The sequence below is a fragment of the Sorex araneus genome, chromosome 8 (assembly GCF_027595985.1).
Source record: "Sorex araneus isolate mSorAra2 chromosome 8, mSorAra2.pri, whole genome shotgun sequence".
Taxonomy (NCBI): Eukaryota; Metazoa; Chordata; class Mammalia; order Eulipotyphla; family Soricidae; genus Sorex; species Sorex araneus.
In genome coordinates, this window is record NC_073309.1 from 51,817,767 (window position 1) to 51,836,889 (window position 19,123).

The following is a 19,123-nucleotide window of genomic DNA, read 5'->3' on the forward strand; positions in this document are numbered from 1 at the left end:
CCAGAGAATGCTCCGGACCCCAGACCGAGCCAGCAACACCGGGGAGCCAGACAGAGGAGGTACAGCCAGTACACCTTCTCCAGATGGAGCCCCAGCGATGCTGAGCAGATACTAACACGGCTCCGTGATGCGTGACTGGGACATCTCCAGACTGCGGGGGGGCACTGGAGTGGGGCGGTGCCAGCCCATCCTTCAGGTCGCCCCGGCCGCCAGAAGTCACACCCTCGATCCACCCTTGGCGCCATCTTGTCGCATTCAACAGAGAAGAATCCGGGCATTCTGGTAAGCCACGCAGGCCAGAGAATGCTCCGGACATCTCCAAACCACGCGACCTTTTCTGAAAAATGAAAACATACAATCTATTGATGCCATCCAGCATGTCTGACTGTTGGAGGAAAACCTCCAAATAATAATAGTGAGATTCCTGTTGAAAATTTAATGTAATCAAAGTAAGGAAAGAGTAAAGTGAAAAATGTCTGCCACACAGTCAGAGGGGAGTGGGAGAGGGGGTATGCAGGGGTTTGGTGGTGGATCAAATATGAAAACTTTGTAACTGTATTTCACAGTGATTCAATAAAAAATAATTTTTTAAAAAAGGTACAGGCTCTGCAGTACAGTGCCGCCAACAGGTCAACCTGTACCTGCAGGCCAAGTGCATCAGCAGCCTGATGGTGACTTCAGACTTCCTGATACCCCAATAATGCTGCTGTGTTTTTAGCAAGATCTAACAACGTGGGACCAAGTTTACCAAGAAATAAATGGCCAGGGGCTGGAGGCAATAGCACAGCGGGTAGGGCGTTTGCCTTGCACGCGGCCAACCCGGGTTTGATTCCCAGCATCCCATATGGTCCCCTGAGCACCGCCAGGAGTAATTCCTGAGTGCAGAGCCAGGAGTAACCCCTGTGCATCGCCGGGTGTGACCCAAAAAGCAAAACTAAATAAATAAATAAATGGCCAGAATTTAGGTATGTGGGAGTCTCGCCCACAAACCACCTCCTGTTCAAATATACAAGCTCATGGCTTTCTCAGAGTTGGGATGGGCTACCTCCCCCCACTGCCCAATACACATGGAAGCACTGGCAGTCACCCCGATGAACCAACTCCAGTACGACCCTGTAAGCTCTACTACTGACCTTGTTTCAGAGACCCCTAAATAAATCTCGAAAGAGATCAAAAGCTCCAATTAAGTTCGACCCATGCATGGCTGAACAGACCAAAGAAAATTGGAGGGGATGGGTTAGCCTGTGTCCACCCAAGCAGAGTCCCCGGCAGCCACTTGCTTCCACAGTCCAAAATCGCCGCCATACCACCAGCTGGACTTCACCATCTCTAACATGGATCTCACCATGATATAATCTGCCAAAAATTTTGCAATATGGATCTTAGCACAGCAATAGCCCTGGCTCAGAGACAGAGAGGCAAGTCCCGGAAGACACCACAGTACCGGAGATCTCTCCGGGCCCCATACCGAGCCACTATCACTAGGGCACCCCAGATGAGCAGGTGCACTTTCCTCCGACCTCTCCAGATTTAATCCCTTAGACCAAGAGCTTCCACTAGCAAGGCCTTCGGTATGTGGGTTTCATGATTAAATCTCCAGATGACATGGCAGCAGAGGACCCAGACAGTCCTCTCCGGGTCTCTGCCCACCCAGAAGACTGGCTGTCATGCCCACAATTTGCCTATGGGTGTGATATTAGCGCACCAACAGCCCTGGCCCAGAGACTCCCAGTTGAATCCCAAAATGGATTAGTGCCATACAGAGATGTCTCTGGAACCCAACGATTTACAATCTAGAAATTTACATTTACAATGGCGGCCATGCAAGTTCTCATGATATTCAAACTGAGCAATGGAAAATAAATTATCTAGTGTCTGTCCCTGGCAGGTAGGCTTGAATGGTTGTGGGTAAATATGAGCAAAATGTAATGCCCAAAATCAGAGAGAGAGTTATTTTTGAATTATCTGCTATAGAGGCAGGGTGAGTACTCGAATATGGGGGGGTGGGGGGATACTGGAGAAATCGGTGGTGGAAACTCTGCACTGGTGGTCAGATGGGCATTCTATCATTGTATGCTGACTCTCAAATGGGAAAGCTTTGTAACTCTGTCTCATGGTTATACATTAAAATAAAAAAGTAATGTGGAGTTCATGTCCAATTCAATCAGCTTTATCAATGGCTGAACAAATAGAAGTACTCCTACATTATTTAAAAAAAAAGTTAAAGGGTTTGGTGGGGGATATTTGTGATTAGCAAATATGGGCAAGAGCACTAAGGAGAGGTTAATGATAAACATGAAGACTGGGAGGGCTGGAGCGATAGCACAGCGGGTAGGGTATTTTCCTTGCACGGTTCAGACCCAGGTTCAATCCCAGCATCCCATATGGTCCCCAGAGCACAGCCAGGAGTAATTCCTGAATGCATGAGCCATAAGTGACCCCTGTGCACTGCTGGGTGTGACCCAAAAAGCAAAAAATATAAAATAACAAAAAAAAAAACATGAGGACTGGGAGTGCCTGATGGAATTAGGGTACCTTTTGAGCACTATGGTGGCAGTAACTCAATAGCCTAAGCTCCCTGTGGGCATGGGGGAAAAGAAAGAATGAACCAAACCAAACTCATTTCTAAAAATACATAGAACAGGTCACAAAACATACCTCAATAGAATTGGGAAGATAGAAATTGTATCAACTATCTTTTCAGACCACAATGCACTGAATATAGAAGCCAATCACACACAGACACGAAGCACCAAATTGAACACTTGGAAATTAAACAACTCATGGTTGAACAATGAGTGGGTAATGAAGCAAATCAAGGAAGAAATCAAAAGATACCTCGAAACAAATGAGAATGAAGACATAAGCTACCAGAACCTATGGGACGCAGCTAAAGCTGTATTAAGGGGGAAACTTATAGCTCTGAAAGCATTCCTCAGGAAAGAAGAAAGGGCCTACATGGATAGCTTGACTTCACAGCTCAAGGTCTTAGAAAGGGACCAGCAAAGGGAACCCAAACCAGACCGAAAGAAATAAATAATAAAACTTATAGCAGAAATTAATTACATGGAAACCCAAAAAACAATTCGAAAGATCAATGAAACAAAGAGCTGGTTCTTTGAGAAAATAAACAAGATTGATAAACCGCTAGCAAGACTCACAAAGAAAGAGAGAACGAGAACCCTAATAAATCAAATCAGAAATGAAAAAGGGGACATCACAACTGAAACCATTAAAAAATGCGTAAAACACATACCAAAGAACAAAAGCAATTGATATTGGTGTGGATTTGGGGAGAATGGGACTCGCCTTCACTGCTGGTGAGAATGCCAACTGGTTCAGCCCTTTGTGAAAACAATACGGACACTCTCAAATTTCTCTAATTTCTTTTTGGGGTGTAAAGTCCTGTATAAGTTTATTAGGCCTCTCTATTCCATTTCTTCTTTCAGAGTCAGTGTTTCCTTGCTGAGTTTTGTTCTTGTCGATCTGTCTAGAGGTGATAAGGTGGTGTTGAAGTCTCCAACTATTATTATGCTGCTAGCAATGTCCTCTTTAAAGTCTGTTAGGAGTTGTTTTAAGTATTTAGCCAATAATTCATTAGGCGCTTATACGTTTAAGAGCGTGATTTCTTCCTGTTGTACATATCCCTTGATAAATAAAAAATGACCTTCACTGTCCCTTTGAAACTTTTTCAATCTGAAATCTATGTTGTCAGATACTAGTATAGCCACCCCAGCTTTTTTGAGAGAGTTATTTGCCTGCAGGATTATTTTCCATCCTTTGACTTTAAGTCTGTGTTTGTTCTGATTGTTCAGGTGTGTTTCTTGCAGGCAGCAGAATGCTGGGTTTAGTTTCTGGATCATTTTTGCCACTTTGTGTCTCTTAATTGGTGTATTTAGGCCATTGACATTGAAAGAGATTATTGACATGGGATTTTGTGTCATCTGCCTTTGGGTTTTGTTGTTCTTGTGGGGTTCTTCCTTGTCTTACAATAGCCCCTTTAGTCCTTCTTTTAGGTTTGGTTTTGAGTCTATGAAGTTTCTGAGCTGTTGTTTATCTGAGAAATAGTGTATGGTTCCTTCGAGTTTGAGTGAGAGTTTAGCTGAATAAAATATTCTTGGTGATGCATTCATTTCGTTGAGTTTTTTCACTATGTCCCACCTACATCACTAATCATCAGGGAGATGCAGATCAAAACAACCATCAGATACCACCTCACACCACAGAGTCTGGCACATATCCAAAAGAACAAAAGCAACCGCTGTTGGAGAGGATGTGGGGAGAAAGGGACCCTTCTACACTGCTGGTGGGAATGCCGACTGGTTCAGCCCTTCTGGAAAACAATATGGACGCTTCTCAAAAAATTGGAAATTGAGCTCCCATTTGACCCAGCAATACCACTACTGGGAATATACCCCGGAGAAGCAAAAAAGTATAGTCGAAATGACATCTGCACTTATATGTTCATCGCAGCACTGTTTACAATAGCCAGAATCTGGAAAAAACCCGAGTGCCCGAGAACAGATGACTGGTTAAAGAAACTCTGGTACATCTATACAATGGAATACTATGCAACTGTTAGAAAAAATGAGGTCATGAAGTTTGGATATAAGTGGATCAGCATGGAAAGTATCATGCTAAGTGAAATGAGTCAGAAAGAGAGAGACAGACATAGAAAGATTGCACTCATCTGTGGAATATAAAATAACAGAGTAAGAGACTAATATCCAAGAATAGTAGAAATATGTACCAGTAGGTTGGCTCCATGGCTTGGAAGCTGGTCTCACATGCTGGGGAAAAAGGCAGCTCAGATAGAGAAGGGAAGACCAAGTAAAATGTGGTTGGAGATCCCACGCGGGAAGGGAGATGCATGCTGAAAGTAGTCTAGAGACTGAACACGATGGCCACTCAATGCCCCTATTGCAAACCACAACACCCAATTGGAGAGAGAGAGAGATCAAAAGAGAATACCCTGCCACAGAGTCAGGGAGGGGTGGAGGGGTGATGGGATTGAGGGGTGGGAAGGATACTGGGTTTATTGGTGGTGGAGAATGGGCACTGGTGGAGGGATGTGTTTGCGAACAATGTATGAGGGAAAAACAAGCTCAAAAATGTGTGAATCTGTATCTGTACCCTCATGGTGACTCACTAATTAAAGAATAAAATATTTTTTTTAATTTCTCTACTTTCTCAAAAATTAGAGATTGAGGGGCTAGAGTGATAGCACAGCGGGTAGGGCGTTTGCCTTGCACGTGGCCGACCTGGGTTCGAATCCCAGCATCCCATATGGTCCCCTGAGCACCGCCGGGGTAATTTCTGAGTGCATGAGCCAGGAATGACCCCTGTGCATCACCGGGTGTGACCCAAAAAGCAAAAAAAAAAAATTAGAGATTGAGCTCCCACTTGACTCAGAAATACAACTCCTGGGAATATATCACAAAGATGTAAAAAAGTACAGTAAAATTACATCTGCACTTGTATCTTTATTGCAGCACTATTTACAATAGTCAAAGCAATTTTTTCAAAGTAAATGCATTGGGCCCCTTTGAAATTTACAATAGTCAGAATCTGGTAAAAAAAAAATAATAATAAATTCCAGAGAACAAATGACTGGTTAAAGAAACTCTACGACATCTACACAACGGAATACTATGCAGCTGTTAGAAAAGATGAAGTCATGAAATTCGCATACAAGTGGATGGACATGGACAGTATCATGCTAGGTGAAACGAGTCAGAAAGAGAGGGACAAAACATAGAATGTGTGCACTCATTTGTGGAATATAAAGTAATGTAACGAGGAGCTGCAGCAATAGCACTGTGGAAAGGGCATTTGCTTTGCACATAGCCAACCCAGGTTTGATTTTCAGCATCCCATATGGTCCCCTGAGCATCACCAGGAGTAATTCCTGAGCACAAGAGCCAGAAGTAATCTCTGTGCATTGCAGGGTGTGACCCAAAAAGCAAAAATAAATAAAGAAGTAAAATAAAGTAACTTTATTTTTAAAGTTTAACTAATTTAACTAATGAGAGACTAACACAAAGATTGTAGAGATAAAGTCCAGGAGGATAGTTCCATGGCTTGGAAGCCAGTCTCACAAGCTGGAACTGAAAGCAGCTGAGATTGAGAATTGAGAAGGGACCACAAGTAAATGATGCTTTGAGGACTCACTCAGGATGGGAGATGTGTGCTGAAAGTAGACTATGGACCGAACATGATGGCCACTTAGTAGCTGTATTTTGAGCCATAACACCCAAAAGGAGAGAGAGAGTAAAATGTTCCTACCACAGAGGTGGGGGAGGAAGATGAGGGAGTGGCAGGAGAGATCCTCAGAACATTAGAGGTGGAAAATAGGCACTGGTGGAGAGATGGGTACTCGATCATTGTATGGCTGAAACAAAATCATGAAAATTTGCAAACCTTTAACTGTTTCTCCCGGTGATTCATTAAAAAAAATTTTAATAAATGCATAGAACTGTTTGTTCAAACTCCATATGAACAAACCATTATCGAGATTCAAGTGATTCCCATCAAAAGCCAATGATGTTCTTCGAGGACTTAGAAAAACTGCTCTTTATTGTGCTTAGTGTTAGATAATACCCCGATTAGCTGAAGCAATTCTGAAAGAAAGTACTTTCAAAAAAGATGGGCATAATTGAATAATATGACTCTAAATTCTTCTAGAAAGTTCTAGGAATCCAAAGGGTCATACTGGAGCTCCAGTATGTTCACAGACTATTGAAATAGAATAGTGAGCCCAGAGTGATGTCAAGATCTAGGACAACTGATGTATAGCAAAGATGCTGGTGCAGAGGTCGAACACGGAGAGAACCTTCATCAAACAGTGCTGGGAAACTAGACGGCCAGTGCCAAAGCATGAACCTGGATGCTTCCCCACAGGCTACAGGGAAGTGACACCAGCAGCAGGGTTCAGGGAGAGAGACGGAGCACAAGGGGCTCCAGAACATGGTGGCAGGTTCGTGGCACTGTGGTGAGAGTGGAGATTCGGAAACCCTGTAACTCACAAATGCAAGAGGTGGGGATCGTCCAGAATGTAGTGTATAGTCAGAAGCAGAGTGAGTGGCAAGATCAGAACCACGCATTCTCAGCACCGCACATGCAGATGCCAGTGGCCTTAGTTGCTCCAGTCCAAGTGCTGCTCTTCAGAGTGTTGTCACAGAGTTCCTTAATCAATCATACCAAAACCATCGTTAAGTGTAAAAGTCAGAGATTCAGTGCTGAAGTGATAGTACAGTGGAGAGGAAGGGGTGGGGAGGGGACTAAGGACATGGAAGGGAAGGGAAGGGGAAGGGAAGGGAATAGATGGATAGGGTAAGGGAAGGGAAGGAGAGAGGAGGGAGGAAAGGGAAGGAGAGGAGAGGGGAGGAGAGGGTAAAGAAGGAAAGGGAAGGAAAAAGAAGGAAGGGGAAGGAACCGGAAGGGAGGGGAAAGAAGGGAGGGGAAGGGAGGGGAAGGGAAGGGAGGGAAGGGAGGGAAAGGGAATAGAGGGGAAGGGAAGGGAGAGAAAGGGAATGGAGGGGAAGTAAGAGGAAGGGATTGGAGGAGAAGGGAAAGGAGGGCCAATAAGACCACTTTTATAGGGTTTTTACTGGCAATGATAGCAAATCAATGACAAAGAAGAAAAGGGCATAGAAGAGTTTTCTCCATGGACTATTTGGACACATTTTCCTCTTGGGGGAGCCCTACATCAAGGGGCCCTGTCTGGGAGTCTTTGTGTTCAGTACATTCCATTCAAAAACATTTAAAAATATTTTTATTTTATATAGAAGCTCGCAGTATTTCATTACATTTAATATTCAAGCACCAATTTCACCACCATTAAATCATCCCACTACCATATTTGAGATGTTTCCATCCCGAACCCAAATCCTTGCCCCAAAGAAAAACCAAAAAAATATATTTTGTATTGTTTGTTATGGAACCATTCATAGACATTAATGAACCTAATAATTATTCAGTGGCTCCTTTCCCCTTCCCAGAGAGGCATTAGGTTGGTCTGGGTCCTTCTATTTGATTTTCCGCCCATTCCTCTCTGCCCAGCCCCTGGAGTGGGTCAGGCATGGGGCCTGTCTCTAATCGGCTTAGCTGCCAGCTTAGTCACTCACTTTCCTACCACCTGCAGCACATCAAGGTAGGACATTTCTCAAGCCAAAGGAAGTTTGCAGGTACTAGGAAGTTCACAGAAAAGGAGAAAAATACAACTTAAGCCTCAGAATCATGTTCTAAATTTCCAATACAGCCGAGCTGGGTCCTGACTGTTTATCGCCTGCACTGCCTTCAGCCTTCAGGATTCCTTACCCGCAGAGAAAGCCAGGAGAGGCCCGGATGTCATTCACAAACCCTCTATCCTGCTCCAGAGAGGTGGGAAAGGGACCTCAATGATTGACAACTGCAGCAGGGACAAGCCTTGGGCTCACCTTTCTCTTTTGTTTTGGGGCCACGCCCAGCAAGGCTCAAGGGTTACTCCTGGCTCTTTACCCAAGAATTCCTACTGTTGCCTAAGAGACCATATACGACACTGGGGATCAAACTCAGGTTGGCCACACACCAGGCAAGTGCCTCCCTGATGTACCCTCTCTCCTAGCCTGGAGTCATCTTTCCCCAAGAAGGTTCATCACTGAGGCCAGAGACACACTAGGTGTTTAGGTGCTGGTCTTGAGCTCAGTTGACCTGACTTGAATTCGGAAATGCCCAGAAAACCACAGAAGAGATCCTGAGCACAGATCCGGGATTAATCCTGAGGTCTCTGAAAATCCCCACTCCCACCCTCACCCCCCATCAATAAGGTCCAACATGTCAGTTAATGAGCACAGGCTCTGCCTAAAAGGGCTCTCACCAGTTCTTGTTTTGGGGTCGCAGAGTCACTCACAGAACTGTAACTTTCCAGTCTACCTGAAACCTCCAGGTCCTCTGAATTGAAAAAAAAGTATGTATGTTTGAAAAGACAGGTAGGAAGTGAGCAGTCCTTATGTCAGCATTCCAAAGAAGCTGTTCTGGGAGACAGAGAGATAGTACAGTAGGTACAGCACTCGTCCTGCACAAGGTCAACCAGCAGACTGAGTCAAACCCATATAGTTTCCCAGGTCCGCCAGAAGTGACCCCAGAGCACAGGCTGGTAGTCAGCCCTGAACACTGCTGGGTTCTGACCCCCCCCCCGCAAAACCACATGAAATAGAGAAAGAAAGATATTTTTTAAAAGAGAGAGAGAGAGAGAGAGAGAGAGAGAGAAAGAAGCAGAGAAAGAGAAAGTGAGATGAAAGGAAGGAATGTAAAAAGAGGGATAGGAAGGAAGATGAAAGGAGAAAGATGAGAGAAAGGTGGGGGGAAGGGAGGGAGGAAGGAAAGAAGGAAGGAAGGAAGGAAGGAAGGAAGGAAGGAAGGAAGGAAGGAAGGAAGGAAGGAAGGAAGGAAGGAAGGAAGGAAGGAAGGAAGGAAGGAAGGAAGGAAGAAGGGAGGGAGGGAGGGAGGGAGGGAGGGAGGGAGGGAGGGAGGGAGGGAGGGAGGGAGGGAGGGAGGGAGGGAGGGAGGGAGGAAGGGAGGAAGGATAAAGGGAAGGACGGGAGAAACAGAGGGGCAGAGGATGGGACGGAGGGAGGGAGGAATGAAAGAACGGAGGAAGGAAGGAAGGAAGGAAGGAAGGAAGGAAGGAAGGAAGGAAGGAAGGAAGGAAGGAAGGAAGGAAGGAAGGAAGGAAGGAAGGAAGGAAGGAAGGAAGGAAGGAAGGAAGGAAGGAAAGAAGGAAGGAAGGGAGGGAGGGAGGGAGAGGGAGGAATTCTGAAATCACACAGCCTCTGCAATGGGGGCAGCCTAGCTCTTTCTTTTCTACTATTGTATTTGCGACTGGGAAGATAGTACAGCTGCTAAGACAATTGTCTTGCAAGTGGGAGTCCTGGTTTCAATCCCTGGCACCCCATAACCTCCCCAGAACCTGCCACGAGTAATTCCTGAGTGCACAACCAGGAGCAACTCCTGAGTACTTGTGGGCATAGCCAAACCACCACCACCCCAAAAGTTGCTACCCCAAGAGAACCAACTACCTGATGTTAATAATTATTTTCCAGCCAGAGTACAAGGAGTGTGTTCCTCCTGATCACAGTGAGAGAAAGAAACAGAACTGAGAATAGAGGGGTTAGGACAGTAGGGCAGTATGTAGGGCACTTGATTTGTACATGGATGACCCAGGTTCGATCCCTAACATCCCATATGGCGCCCTAGAGAACAACCAGGAATGATTTCTGAATACAGAGGCAGGAGTCAGCCCAGAGTATTGCTGGGTTTAGCACCAAAAAAAAAAAAAAGAACTGAGTACAGTGGGCAGTGTGTAAGTACAGTGGGTAGAATGTTTGCTCTGCATGCAGCCGATTCAGGCTTGATCCCCAGCACCCCATGTGTTCCGCTAAGCACATCAAGACTTATTTCTGAGTGCAGAGCCAGGAGTAATCCCTGAGCATCGCTGGGTTTGACTTAATAGAAAAAACATGAGCACAAAATTATATGGTTAGATAAAAAAAACAACGTGTTTTCATGACTATAAACCACCTCTACCACCATATAAGCTCATCAACCAGCCTTACTTCAATGACTCATAAATAAAACTTGAAAGAGATTAAATAGCTGCAAAATTTCTTTGACACCGTTTCTGGCTGAAGCATCTGATGTATACCACAATGGGGCAAACCAGCAGCGGCAACAGAACCCAGCAGCTGCTCACTCCCAACTCCAAAGTCTCCGCCCAGCCTCCAGCCAAACCCCATAGTCTCTGGACTGAGCTTCACAGAGAAATTAACCTGACAAGATTCAAGGACATGACAATGAGTCCCTGTGACTGAAGTCTCCCGGCTTCTCTGGAGTCAGGATGGGTGACCTCCTCCCACCTCTATATTTCTGGAAGCCCAGCAGTCAGTCCACACTGTAAACTGTCAACCAGTTCAAAAGTTAACTCCAGCTGAATGACCATATTAATTATTCTGGATTTCCGAGACATCAACACTAATAATCCATAAATGGCATACCAGATTGGATGGGATGTAACATAGAAGCCAACCTACCTCAAATAACAAAACATTAACACAGAATTTTTTTTTTTTTTGCTTTTTGGGTCACACCCGGCGATGCACAGGGGTCACTTCTGGCTTTGCACTCAGGAATTACCCCTGGCGGTGCTCAGGGGACCATATGGGATCTAGGAATCAAACCTGGGTCGGCCGCGTGCAAGGTAAATGCCCTACCCGCTATGCTATCACTCCAGCCCCAACACAGAAATTTTAACTAGTAACAACATCTTAGTAAAACCTCAAACAAGGATTTGAAAGTTCCATGAGTAGATAAAACAATTTACACCACTTGTCTTCTAAAGAGATTTTTTTTGATCCTTCCATTAGTAATTTATTGGTAACAATGAATATGAAACAAATTAGTGTGGAATTTGTATGGGAGCAGGCTTGAGCGCCGGTTGGAAAAATTTGAGGCAATGGTCAAGAGAAGGTGTCAGTGGAGGTGGGATTGGGATTGGAATGTTCATGCCTATAACTAATCATAAACTTTGCAACCCACGGTGTTAAGTAAAAATTGCAGGAAATAGGGGCTGGAGAGATAGCACAGCGGATAGGGCGTTTGCCTTGCACGCGGCCGACCCGGGTTCAGATCCCAGCATCCCATATGGTCCCCTGAGCATGGCCAGGGGTAATTCCTGAGTGCAGAGCCAGGAATAACCCCTGTGCATAGCCAGGTGTGACCCAAAAAGCAAAAAAAAAAAAAAAAATTGCAGGAAATAACTTCAACGTGTAGGGGAGGGATTCCCTGCTCTGTTCATGGAGGGAAGTGGAGGATGAAGGGCCACAGAGAACACAGTGGACCTGGGACAGGGAGGGAAGGCAGACGTGTAGGAGTGGCCACACACAGGTTCCCATTGAGGCTGGGGGACACAAACACTGGCAGAGCCGCATCGGAGGTCCCCTATCCCTCAAGGCACAGACCCAACTCTCCCACACACACACACTCTCCCCCTGTCCCTGTCTCCAAGAATGGCATAAGCATGTTTCTGTCTCTATGGCACATACATTGATGCCATCTCCAAGGATGAGAGTCCACCTGGATGATCAATGGCGACACAGTGCCAGGAATCCACATGGAGGTCATCTGTGCGTATGTAAGAACCAGGACTGTTGCCCAGGGCACAAGCAGGCTTGGAATCCAATCCCAGAATACAATATAAAAATCATATAGTGGTTAAGTATACCCATGACATTCTTCAAAGAAATGGATCAAGCAATCCTAAAATTCATATGGAATAACAAACGTCCAAGGATAGCTAAAACAATTCTTGGGAAAAAGATGATGGGAGGCATCACCATCCCCAACCTCAAACTTTACTACAAAGCAGTAACAATTAAAACAGCATGGTACTGGAACAAAGGCAGAGCCGTAGACCAATGGAACAGGGTGGAATATCCCTACACACAACCCCAAATGTATGACCATCTAATCTTTGATAAGGGAGCAAGAGATGTGAAGTGGAGCAAGGAAAGCCTCTTTAACAAATGGTGCTGGCACAACTGGACAACCACATGCAAAAAAATGGGTTTAGACCTTGACCTAACACCATGCACAAAAGTCAGATCAAAATGGATTAAAGACCTCAACATTAGACCACAAACCATAAGGTACATTGAAGACAAGGTCGGCAAAACCCTCCACGATATTGAAGATAAAGGTATCTTCAAAGGTGACACGGAACTAAGCAATCTAGTAAAAACAGAGATCAACAAATGGGACTACATTAAACTAAAAAGCTTCTGCACCGCAAGAGATACAGTGACCAGAATACAAAGACTATCCACAGAATGGGAAAGGATATTTACACAATACCCATCAGATAAGCGGTTGATATCAATGGTATATAAAGCACTGGTTGAACTCTACAAGAAGAAAACATCCAACCCCATCAAAAAATGGGGCGAAGAAATGAACAGAAACTTTACCAAGGAAGAAATACGAATGGCCAAAAGGCACATGAAAAAGTGCTCTGCATCACTAATCATCAGAGAGATGCAGATCAAAACAACTTTGAGATACCACCTCACACCACAGAGACTAGCACACATCCAAAAGAACAAAAGCAACCGCTGTTGGAGAGGATGTGGGGAGAAAGGGACCCTTCTACACTGCTGGTGGGAATGCCGACTGGTTCAGCCCTTCTGGAAAACAATTTGGACGACTCTCAAAAAAAAAAAAATAGATATTGAATTCCCATTTGACCCAGCAATACCACTGCTGGGAATATATCCCAGAGAGGCAAAAAAGTACAATCGAAACAACATCTGCACATGTATGTTCATCGCAGCACTGTTTACAATAGCCAGAATCTGGAAAAAACCCGAATGCCCCAGAACGGATGACTGGTTGAGGAAACTTTGGTACATCTATACAATGGAATACTATGCAGCTGTTAGAAAAAAGGAGGTCAAGAATTTTGTAGTCAAGTGGATGGGCATGAAAAGTTTCATGCTGAGTGAAATGAGTCAGAAAGAGAGAGACAGACATAGAAAGATTGCACTCATCTATGGTATATAGAATAACAGAGTGGGAGACTAACACCCAAGAACTGTAGAAATAAGTACCAGGAGGTTGACTCCATGACTTCGAGGCTGGCCTCACGTTCTGGGGAAAGGTCAACTCAGAGAAGCGATCACCAACTACATTGTAGTCGAAGGCCATGTGGGGGAAGGGAGTTGCGGGCTGAATGAGGGCTAGAGACTGAGCACAGTGGCCACTCAACACCTTTATTGCAAACCACAACAGCTAATTAGAGAGAGAAAACAGAAGGGAATGCCTTGCCACAGTGGCAGGGTGGGGTGGGGGGGAGATGGGATTGGGGAGGGTGGGAGGGACACTGGGTTTACGGGTGGTGGAGAATGGGCACTGGTGAAGGGATGGGTTCCCAAACTTTGTATGAGGGAAGTATAAGCACAAAAGTGTATAAATCTGTAACTGTACCCTCACGGTGATTCTCTAATTAAAAATAAATAAATTAAAAAAAAATCATATAGTGGTATATTTTTTTCTTTTTGGATCACACCTGGCAATACACAGGGGTTACTCCTGTCTCTGCACTCAGGAATCACCCCTAGCGGTGCTCAGAGGACCATATAGGATGCTTGGAATCGAGCCTAGGTCAGCCGCGTGTAAGGCAAACACCCTACCCACTGTACTATTGCTCCATCCCCCATATAGTGGTATATTTTGAGAGAAGATTCCAGCAGACCATTGATTCACATTACATTTATCACAAATTTTACAGTTGGAGAGATAGTACGACCATGGGATTCCAGCCTTGAATGCAAACAACTTGGATTCTTTTCCCAGCAACCCATAGGCTTTCTCAAGCCCCCAGGAGTTATCCGTGAGAACAAAACCAAAGAAATCCCAGAGTACTGCCAGATGTGGTTTGAAACCAAAAGAATAAATAAATGCATAGATCTCTTATTAAGCAGTATATGACAATTTGACTAACTTTAGTATCAAAATTGTTTATTCTGTATGTGGTTTTTCTTCTCTCTGTGTGGCTTCACACTGATGTGTATCTTCCAATCATAGGAGGCTTCGGTCCCTCTAGGACTATCCAGAAGACAAGTGTCCTTTCCACTCCCTGACAAGATCTCTGGGAGAGACAGCTAGGCTGTGGGAGGCGGTTGTCATGCTGTTGATTTCTCTGTGACAAAAGGCAGGTCTCACCTTAGAAAAACACTAAGGACACCGTAATGGAATCTTACTATTTTGCATGAGAACAAAAGGGCATAGAGTGGGGTAGCCTGATAAAAGGATCCCATTAATTTGATCGATATGAGGCATCTTCTCAGGGCTATACAGCATATGAAAAGTCATGAAGTTGTTTAGGCAATAGAAGAAGACAAAGCAGGTGACCAGCAGAATTATTCTCTTGGTGGCTTTGATCTCTGGTGAAGATGGGGAAGGAAGGTTGGGGCTGAGAATGCGCCCGACTCTCTTGTGGTGTCTGTAGAGGAGAATCACCATGTAGAGGCTGGACCACACCATGAGGACCATAAACACCCCATCACGTATTATCATGATACTTAGAATTGCTTGTGAAGAGGACTTTTCATGGGGTTTAGCCTCACAGTATAATTGATAATATCCTGCCCCAGACATGGAGCTATTTTGGGCGGCTGTTAAAGTGCTGATGATGTGGCTGTAGAGAAGCATATTGATAATCCAGAAGAAAAGAAAAGAGGGAAAAATGCATCCAGAAGTCCATGGTTTCAGCCACGCCCATGTAGAATGGTTGGGACTGATGGTGATCGCTTGGAATAGACTCAGGAGAGCAGTAGTGCAGATGGAAAGGCCTCGGGTAACCCGGAACATGTATGAAGTTACCTGACAGCCCACATCATCCAAGAAATGACTTATTCCAAAGGATGGCATGATTGCAGGCATTAACCTGATCATAATGGTGAAAATATTCACCAATATCAAGTGGATTAAGATTAGATCCACGGGCCTCCTGAGGGGAACATGCAAGAAGTAGGTGTAAGTGTAGAACACAAGCAACCCTAAGTTTCCAAGGAACCCAATGCAAATTTGAGATAATAGGACAACTGCAAACATGACATCATTTGGGAGCATTATTTTACCGGTAGTTTAGGAACTTTAGTTCTTCCAAGTCTGAGTCAACGATAGACACTATTATCAATATAAACAGTAACGTCTGTAGAATAATATAATGATGATGGGCATTAGGTCCATGGGGAGAGTGTTAAGATGTTCACCTAAACTGGTGTTCATGTGTTCATGCCGACCAGTGTCACTCACAGAGCTTATGTTCCAAGAAATCTTGAGACCTAGAGAGAACAGAATGTGATCTATAAAAAATGTGAATATATTGTGACTATATTGTTATCTAGAGGCTCGAGGGCATATGTTAGTGCTGGAGTGCACTAACATATTCCTCAGAGACCTGGGCCCTACGAAAACAAGATAAGAATGCTATTCGGGTATCCCAAAGAGGAATCAAAAGAGCTATGCTTGGAATATCACGTTTCACTCAGTGAGAGAAGGAAACCAGAGTTCCAACCTCCATTGATAATCAAGAATCAGGAACAATGTCTCGTTTGCCAAGGCATCAAAAATCAGATGGGCTGGACACGTAGTACGATTTAGAGACGACCACTGGACTAGAGCTGTTACCAATTGGATTCCATGGGACATCAAAAGACCGCGTGTCCACCCACCTACAAGATGGTCAGACTTCTTCGTCAAAACCCTGAATGAACGGTTTGAGGCTCTTCATGTTCCTAGAGCGAGAAGATGCCATTGGGCTACACTAGCACGCAACATGGACGAATGAAGACATTACTGGCGCCCGTTGGAGCAAATCAAAGAACAACGGGATGATAAGTGATACAAGTGAAGAGACTGGAGAGAGAGAACAGCATGGAATGCCCTTGTCTTGTCTGCAGCCAACCCATATTCAGTCCCTGACATCCTATGTCAAGCCACTGAGCCCTGCAAGGAGTGATCCCTGAGGTCAGGGCCTGCTGTAAACCATGAGCTCCGTTTGTATGACCCTCCACCCAAAGGGGAATGACAACCCATAGGACAGTACAATCATTCACTAAATAATTATAATTATTCAAAAATATTTACTCCTCGGTTGTCTATTGAAACATCAAATTGCAATGTTAGTCAAGTTAAATGCAACCAGGGATACCAGAGAGATAACATAACAGTAGGGAGTTTGCCTTACTCACTGTTAATGTGGGTTCTGTCCCCAGCATCCCATATGCTCCTCAGAGCACTGCCAGAAATTCCTGAGTGCAGAGTCAGAAGCAATGTCTGGGCACAGTTGGGTGTCACACGAAAATCAAAAACAGAACAAACATATAAAAAAGAGAAATGCAACATGAGAAGGTAAGACTAAGTGATGTGAGTCAGAAAGAAAATGACTGGGGACCTTGTCCTTTCATTAGAGCAGAAAGAGTCAGAGCAAGCGCAGAGGTCTCTGCATGGGGCTGGTCCACCCCCTGACCAGGATGCCCCTGGAGCACTAGCAGGAACCACTCCAGCAGAGAGACTGGAGAAGCTTCTCAAGCACAGATGATGTGAACACCCCAAAATAAATGAATAGAGAAAAATACAGCTATCCCAGATTGCCTAGAGGAAACCCACTCTCCAATTTCAGTGACAGAGCTGTGCGGAGCTGCCAAGGAAGGGGGCAATGGTCCTTGGGAGCCTGCTGATGGATCCAGGCACTCTGATTGGAGCAGGGAAAGGGTGGCAGGAAGCAGAACCTTCCACAGCCCAGGAAGTCAGAGGGGGAGCTCCGTGGGCTGGAGAACAAGGTTAGCGTGCAGAATCCTGGGTCAGTCCCAGCCTCGCACGGTCCCTGGACACCACCAGGAGCCATCTCCACCTGTCACCAAGTTATCATTAAGTGCCGCTTGGTGCAAACCAAGAGTAATATTCTCTTAAAAAAGTAATCAGCTATAAAAATGATTTAAGTAACTAGCAGACCTTTATCCCATGACCAAACTACCATTCTGTGTTCAATGTATTTTCCTGGGAAGGAACTAGAGTTTCTTTGGTGCCTTTAGAGTTCTTGGGTGGGTCATGATACTTCACACATGAAGTCAGTTCAGCTATGTTTAAATGTTGAAAAGTATTCTGGGACATTTTCTTTTTTTTTTTTTTTGTTTTTTGGGTCACACCCGGCGATGCACAGGGGTTTCTCCTGGTTCTACACTCAGGAATTACTCCTGGCAGTGCTCAGGGGACCATATGGGATGCTGGGATTCGAACCCGGGTCGGCCGCGTGCAAGGCAAACGCCCTACCCGCTGTGCTATCGCTCCAGCCCCTGGGACATTTTCTTTTTCCTTATTGATAGTTTGTAAATAAGCAAGTGCTACTCATAGAACAATAGATCCAGTTGCTGGGCGTTCATCAAGCTGCTCTTAGAAACAGCTACACAGCAATGAGGCACACAGCCAAGTCACGCAAACAGGTTGGAAATCAAAGGCTATTGATGAAGGACAAAGACAAAAGAACTTGAGACTTAGGAGGAAGGAAGGAATGGGGGGAACAGACAGCAATATTGGAAAGGGGACACAGGGAGGCTCCTGAGCAGAGACAGAATCCATCTCACTAGACATTACAAGGGGGAGTCTGTGGGTGAAGGCGGACCAGACAGAGGAAGGAGAGAGGAGCAGAGACCCCAGAAATTAGAGTCAGAGAAAGAGAGACAGACAGAGAGAGAGAAAGATACAGAGAGAGAAAGAGAAGCTGTACCTTCTCTAGGCTCCTCGGCTTGAGTGTCTGAGCCTGTGAATGCTCTCGGCTTCCCAGACACAGCTTCCATGAAGCTGGTCTTGCCCTGTGACTGTATATCAGGGATGGGATAGCAGAGGCCACCCGGAAATTTTATTACCTTGTCACTTGTTGTCTCCAGGACCTTGTTAGTCTCCTCGTTTTCAGGTGTCCCCAGGAGCACCCAACATCTTTTTTGGTAGGAATAAGTGCCCAGGTCACTGATTAGTCCAATCACCAAGAGAAAAAGTCACCATCTGAGGCCATTCGTGTCCCAGGGTGAGCCACATCACAAAATAAACTTGGGGATGTCAGACAAGTTTCAGCATGGTGATGGGGCGTCCCCCAGGACAGAGATGCCATGATTTAGGAAGCTCCAGACACCCCTGCCTGGCCTCCTCCTGTGCCACTCCTGATGTCACGGCAGGCTCAGTGGATTAATTCCATCATTCGTTCTCCATCCCTCACTTTCTATCCTGACTGATTGAGGACAAGAACTGAACCCAATGCCAGGAAGGGTCCCTGGAAAGATCAGGGGAGAAAATGCCGTCATTTTAGGGAGACTCGCCTTGTCGGCCAGAGTACAATAGATGGGTTCCAGATGAGGAGCCCCTGAATGGGGAAAGGAGAGAAGCAGAAACCAAAGTTACGAAGGCCCATAAAGTTGACCCTGAGCATAAAATACCCAGCAGGAGGCCAGTGCTGCATGCAGAGGTTCTTCCTCACTGCAGTCTTTTCCTGCCCTCTCTGAGCTGCAAACAGATTAAGTCTGACATGGGGCCT